The 6,665-nt window shown below is 41.6% G+C and overlaps 1 protein-coding gene across 1 annotated transcript in view; it reads right to left on the bottom strand.

Annotated features, from left to right (window-relative positions):
- Znf18 (zinc finger protein 18) overlaps positions 1–2,209 on the bottom strand; it is a 20,452-nt gene extending 18,243 nt beyond the window's left edge. The window contains exon 1 of the mRNA XM_031354027.1: positions 2,107–2,209. The gene's annotated coding sequence lies outside the window, so the exon portion shown is untranslated. The remainder of the gene's footprint in view (positions 1–2,106) is intronic.
- Positions 2,210–6,665: the final 4,456 nt, after the last annotated feature.

The raw sequence follows: 6,665 nt of genomic DNA, 5'->3' as shown, positions 1-6,665 counted from the left end.
AAAAAGAAAGGCATTTCATTAAAACAGATGGGTCAGACCATCTAGAAATATTAGTGTACACACACCTAGTATCAACTTTTTGTTCATTATTTGGTGTGTGTGTGGGTGGGTGGGTGTGTTTGGGGCTGTTCCTGTTTTGAGATAGGGTCTGTCTCTGTAGCCGAGGCTAACCTGGAATTCAATTCAGCTTCCCCAATGCTGATATTAAAGAAGTGAGGTGCTGTCCTGACTTCTAGTATCAACCAAAGCTAAATCCCACAGCTCTAGTATGCTTAATTAAGTCCCTAAGAAAAACTCGGGAAAAGAAACCATGTACACACATTTCATACAACTGGAAATTTCAAGTGTGTATTCTGTAACCACGACGTCCTAATTAGGGTTAGTACTACTATTATGTTGATAAAACACCACAACCAGAAGCAAATTGGGAGGAAAGGGTTTATTCGGGTTACACTTCTACATCACAGTCTATCTCTGAAGGAAGTCAGGACAGGAACTCGAGCAGGGCAGGATCCTGGAGGCAGGAGCTGATACAGAGCGCATGGAGGAGTGCTGCTTACTTGCTTGCTTACTCAGCCTGCTTTCTTAGAGAACTCTCAAGACCACTAGCCCAGTGATATCCATTGTGGTATCACCCACAATGGCATAGGCCCTTCCCCATCAATCACTAATTAAGAAAATGCCCTACAGCCAGATCTTAAGGAGGCATTTTCTCAACTGAGGTTCTCTCTTTCCAGATGACTCAAATTTGACATGTAACTAGCCAGGATAGAATGTAATTAAATGAGAAATCAACAACAATAAGGGATCTTGAAATCCCAACTTGTAGAAATTAGTAATCAGTAGTCAAAAGACATCACAGTGGAAACTGCAATATATTTTCACACAAAAATGGTCATGAAAATCACAGTTTTCCAAATGTTATGAGCTTAGAACAGCAGCTCGAAACCTATGAGTTGAGATCCTTTCAAGGAAGGTCACGTAGGACCATGGGAAAACACAGATATTCACATTACAATCCATAACAATAGCAAAATTACAGTTATGAAGTTGCAACAAAAATCATTTTATGGTTGGGAGTCACCACTATGAAGAGAACTGCATTAAAGGGTCTCACCATTAGGATGGTTGAGAACTGCTGGCTTAGGAGGAAAACTTTCAAAGAAGGTGCTCTTTTCAGAAATGAAATATGCAAAACTTCTTCACTAACTAAGTGAACTATTTCCTGAGTTTTACAAGAATAATAAAATTTCAGTCAGCAAAATTTCTACCTGTAAGATTGGTCAGAATTAGTTCAATATTCTCCAATATTCAAGAAACACTATTCTGGGAACACTAAATCTTACACATTTAAGTCTTATGATATTAATACTATTTGATCCATGCAGTAAAGGCCAACTGCTAGCTACCACCCAGGCATTTGTGACAAGGCGTCCATTTACTCAAAACTAAATGACTGTATAGAGGGACTTATGGATTTGTGCCCTGATGAGAATTTACTTCTCACTTCTCACTAAAGAAACTCATGATCATCAGTTATATTTGTATTACTGTCGCTTTAAAAAAAAAAATCGAAGTGAAATGCACATCTAAGTCAGCATTTTTCTATGCACACGTAGGTTACACACAGGGTTTTACATGTAGGTAGCCCTTTGTTTATCAGGCCACTGTAGGCTTTGCTTGTGACCTTCCTGACAGTCCTGTAAATTATTAAAAGTTTACAGCTCTGGTTCCTCCAGGGCTTCCAAGCAGCAACGCTTCAAGCCCAGAAAGAACTAGGGCACACTTCTTGGGGTTTGCAGGGGGCAGCTAAGGTTGTCACTGAGGGCCAGTAACTAGCGGCTGGCCTCCTGGCAGTGTGCAACCGGAGTCCGGGCCTCACCGTCCCGATCCCTCTTCTGGGGCGAGCAACCCGGAAGAGCCCCCTTTCCGTTCCGCCCCGAGTCCCCTCCCCCGCACGCGCCTGTCGTCCGCGAGCGCGACAGGCTCGGGGCCGAGACCGCTGCTCCCGCCCAGCTCGCCCCTGACAGTGCGCGAGCTGGAGCGACTTCAGGTTTGACCCCAGGAGTCGGCTACCCCTGCGGTCCGCCCAACTTACATGCTTACCTCGGCCCTCGCCGCCAGCTACGGCGCACTTCCGGAAGCTGGACGGCTGTGCGCTTCCGCGGCTCCGGCGAAGCGCGGCGCTGGGGCGGAGCGAGGGGCGGGGTGGGGCGGAGCGAGTGAGGGACTCCCTGAGGCCGGCTTTCCTATTGGTTCCCCAGGAAGTGTCCCAGTTCACGACCCGTGTCTGGCGCCTCCCCTCGCAGGGACTGGGAGCGCTTGGTTCTCACCAGCACTCATCCCTGGAGATCCTGTTTTCCGACTCGTGCTGCGCCCACAGTCTTTCCGCCCATTTTCAGACCGTTCTGCGCTGGGCCACAGCTGTCACCTCTTATCACTAAACCCAGTGGACAGAAGCCTCCCTGTCCAAATCCAAGTACTCAGTCGTAAGTAACTGACAGACAGGACAGCTTTGGAATAGAGATGTGTCCTCTCCCTGCCCCGTGGTTAGAAGGGTTTGACATCCGAAGAAACACGGAGGGGGCGAGGGGAGCATGGTATGTGCACACGCCTGAAAAACTGATCAGTGTCAAAGGGGCACAGCATGTACTCGGAGTAAGTCCTTGGTGCCGGAAAGGCTCGCAGTTCGTTAGAAAGCCTTTCACAATCCTGGTTCAAGAAATCGTTGACTCAGACGTGGAGACATACATAGTTGACTGGTTACTAGTCTAGCAGAGGCGGAAGTGTCTATCACAGGAGAGCTTGGCTGGCCGATCAGACATTTAGCTAGAGACTCGCCTCGCAGGTTATTTTCAATTCCGAGGAACTTCACTTCCAAGATCAGGTGGTTTGGTCGGGACCTTGATAAGGTTCCTGTTAAACGCCTTGGGCTTTAGTTGAACAACATTCATGGGAGATCAGAGTAACTCAAACCCTGGAGTTGTGCAATAGACCTATGAAAATCTGACTAAAGCTGAGGTTTTCCCCACTGGAAATATGAAGGCGTAGCTACACACACATTTCGTTCTGAAATTCAGGGAGCGAATAGAGGCAACCTATGAATCCACAAAACTCAAATTGGCAGTTCTAAGGAATGTCCATTGGGCTTTTTTTTTTTTTTTTTAATTAAGCTGGCAATTGAGAAGAGACATGACACTTTTTGAATAGACTGAACAAATAAAACACATTTTAAAAATAGGGAGAAATCTAATTTATCTGAGGAAATAATAGAAAAGTGCCATCTATTTTCATTTACTTCATAAATATTTACTTCTTGTCAGAGCTGGCTACTATCCCATTCACTAAGGATATAGCAGTGAACTACACATGTAACAATCTGGCACTTAAAATACTATTTTGTGAAGAAAACGGAACAATAGGTAAATAAATGCACAGGTAATAAGCATGTTGGGTAAATAATATGTAGAAAAAATTAATTAGGTAGGACCAGTGGTATTAGAGTCATATTGCAGTTTATGTAGAATGAGGGAGGATGAACAGATAAAACAACCTTGAATTGAGATCAGAAGTTAAGGAGCAAACAGGTTTTTTATGGGGCAAGTTTTCCAGGCAGAGAAAATAACAAACATCTCAACCCTGAGACAATAAGAAAAAAAATAAAGAGGTCTGAACTCTGAGCTCTGGACCACGGCAACAAATAGTTCCCACAAAAGAGTGTTTACCAAAGGAGAAGGGGAGTACAACTAGGTTATGGAGTGCATCTCTAGCATGCAAGAAATCTGGCTTCCAGGGGCCAAATATAACAGAATGAGTTGGCTCCTGTGTTGAGCACCTATCATGAGGGAAGAGGGGATTCTTCTTGTGGAACAGGTGAGTTCAAGACCAGCCTGAGCTACATGGGATCCTGCCTCAAAAAACAAACAAGCAGACAACAACAATATTTTTGCTTCTTTGAAACCTATTGAGACCGGCAAGTTGGCATATACTGAGTTCAGTAGATTTACGGATTATATTACCTGATTTTAATTAAACCCTAACAAAATATACATGTGATTTTAAAAGTTTGCTGCATAGCAATGTCAGCTCAAAGATTTTAGTTATCATATGTGTAAAGAACATAGAACTACATTTCAAATTTGTTATTGTAACCCAGGTTAGCCTTGAACTCACTTCTGACCCTCCTTCCTCTACTTCCAAGTGCTAAGATTACTAATACTTATAATACTAGGATTACTAGCGCATGTACTGCCACACCCAGTTTTATGCAGTACTGAGAGTGAAAGGCAGAAAAGTGTGTGTGTGTGTGTGTGTGTGTTTAAACACATATGTATTATGTGTACCTGTGCCAAAGCCTGTGTGTATGAAGGTCATAAGGCAACTTTAGAAGTCAATTCTCTCCTCCCACCATGTAGGTTCCAGGATTAAGCTCAAGCTTTGTCAGCCACTGAGTCATCTTACCAGCTTGGGACCTAAGATTTAGTACATGCTAGTCAAGCACTCTATACCAATGGAGCTCTATCCCCAGACCCCAGAGTGCATTCATCATCAAATCTTTAATCATAATTCATAATAAAATACTATACGTGTAACATAGTAGAATTATGAGCAACGCTAACTCAATCAGATATGACCAAGAGGCCAGCAAAATATGTATGTGATACATATGTATATATATGTAAATTATACATACAAATTATACACATGCATATAACCTATGTAAAGTATACATGAAGATTATATGTGTGTATATTATGTATGGCGCTTGTATGTAGTGCTAGAGCATGAAAAAAACTTTTGTAGTTTGTACTTATACAAACTATAAAGTACTTTATGAAATGTTATTAAGCCTAATGGAAAAGTTTGGCAGCCTCTGTTTGGGTCCTAATAGTCAAGAATCAACATATAAAAGGTTCTATATGAAACATTTTAGTGCTTACATTGTGAGACTATTGGTTAAAATTATTAAAAATGAAAACTATATAGTTTGCAACAGCTATTGACTTATATGAGGGACTATGGAAATTAATAATAACAAATGATATTAAAAATAAATATGTAGCCAATAATGTAATTTATCCATTTGAAGTTTTTGTGAAGTGTGTTTTGGTGCTTTACTTTGACAATGGTTAAAACCATAAAAAATAAACTAAACTTAGAAGAAAACCTTAAAAGTCTCCATAACCCAGAATAGTAAAACAGCATTTGCTCAAATCCAGTGTCCATTATATTTTAACGATGTTATTTAATAGATAACATGTTTTTCATTCTTACCTTGTCCTTTTGTTTTCAGGATAATTACTAGTTTAACCTTAAAATATTTAAGTGATAGAAAAGGCTTGACCAAGGGGCTGGAGAGATGGCTCAGCGGGTAAGAGCACTGACTGCTCTTCTGAAGGTCCTGAGTTCGGATCCCAGCAACCACATGGTGGCTCACAACCACCCATAATGAGATCTGACGCCCTCTTCTGGTGCATCTGAAGACAGCTACAGTGTATTATGCCAGAGCAAGCAGGCCAGCAGAGGTCCTGAGTTCAATTCCTAGCAGCCACACACATGATGGCTCAAGCTACAGTGTACTCATACATATAAAATAAATCAAATAAATCTTAAAAAAAAAAGAAAGTGCTTGAACAAAAAGTACAGAAAAAGTACACTACATTCTGGCCATGCAGCATAGAGTGGGAGCAGGTTAAAGCCATATTGTTTATACCTCTCCCCAAATTAGAGTTTCTCAGAGGCAGCACCTGCAACTGGATCTTTTAAACAACTGTTTTAACGCAGTTCTGTGGTCACTGATCTGGGGTAAAAAACCACAATTCATGATTTTAAAGCCTCATTTGTGGGAGCTGGAGAGATGGCTCAGTGGTCAAGAACACATACTGCTCTGGCAGAATACCAGAGTTTGTATCCTGGCACCAATCTTGAGTGACTCACAAGGGGATCTGATGCTCTGTACTTTGAAGGCACCCTTAAAGGCAAGCATAAACACACATGCACACATATGTACAAACACGTACACATTTCTTTTTTTAAAAAATCATCTCAATTTTCAAAAGACAAATAGATGTGATTATTTGCAATGTTAGTGAATTTTCAGGTAACGTAATAAATACCCAAGAAATAGTTGGTTTGCAGTTCGGGTTGATTTAGGTCCATCATGGTGTGGCCTTTTAGCTTCAGATCCTGAGGCAAGTTAGCACTTCATGGCAGAAATGTATGGATAATAAAACCACTTCTTATGGAAGGGAAACAAAAGAGAGGTATTGTGGTGTCTACTATTCTATTCAAAGCCATACCCCTTAGGGGCTGAAGAGATGGCTGGCTCAGAGGTTAAGAGAACTCACTACTCTTCCTAAGGACCCCAGGTCAATTCCCAGCAACCACATGGTGGCTCACAAAAGAGTCCCAGAGGATCCACTGCTATCTTCTGACCCTTAAAAGCATCAGACATGCATATGGTGCATACACATATATGCAGACAAAACACTCATGCACATACATTTGAAATAATTTTTAGTCAAAATCTTGCCCTCCAATAATTCAAAGAAATATGAAGGCGTAGCTACACACACATTTCGTTCTGAAATTCAAGGAGCGAGTAGAGGCAACCTATGAATCCACCACTTCTTTGTTCATTTGCTTGTTTGTTTGTCTTACAAAAT

The sequence above is a fragment of the Mastomys coucha genome, unplaced genomic scaffold (assembly GCF_008632895.1).
Source record: "Mastomys coucha isolate ucsf_1 unplaced genomic scaffold, UCSF_Mcou_1 pScaffold5, whole genome shotgun sequence".
Taxonomy (NCBI): Eukaryota; Metazoa; Chordata; class Mammalia; order Rodentia; family Muridae; genus Mastomys; species Mastomys coucha.
This window is presented reverse-complemented; position numbering and strand designations above follow the sequence as displayed.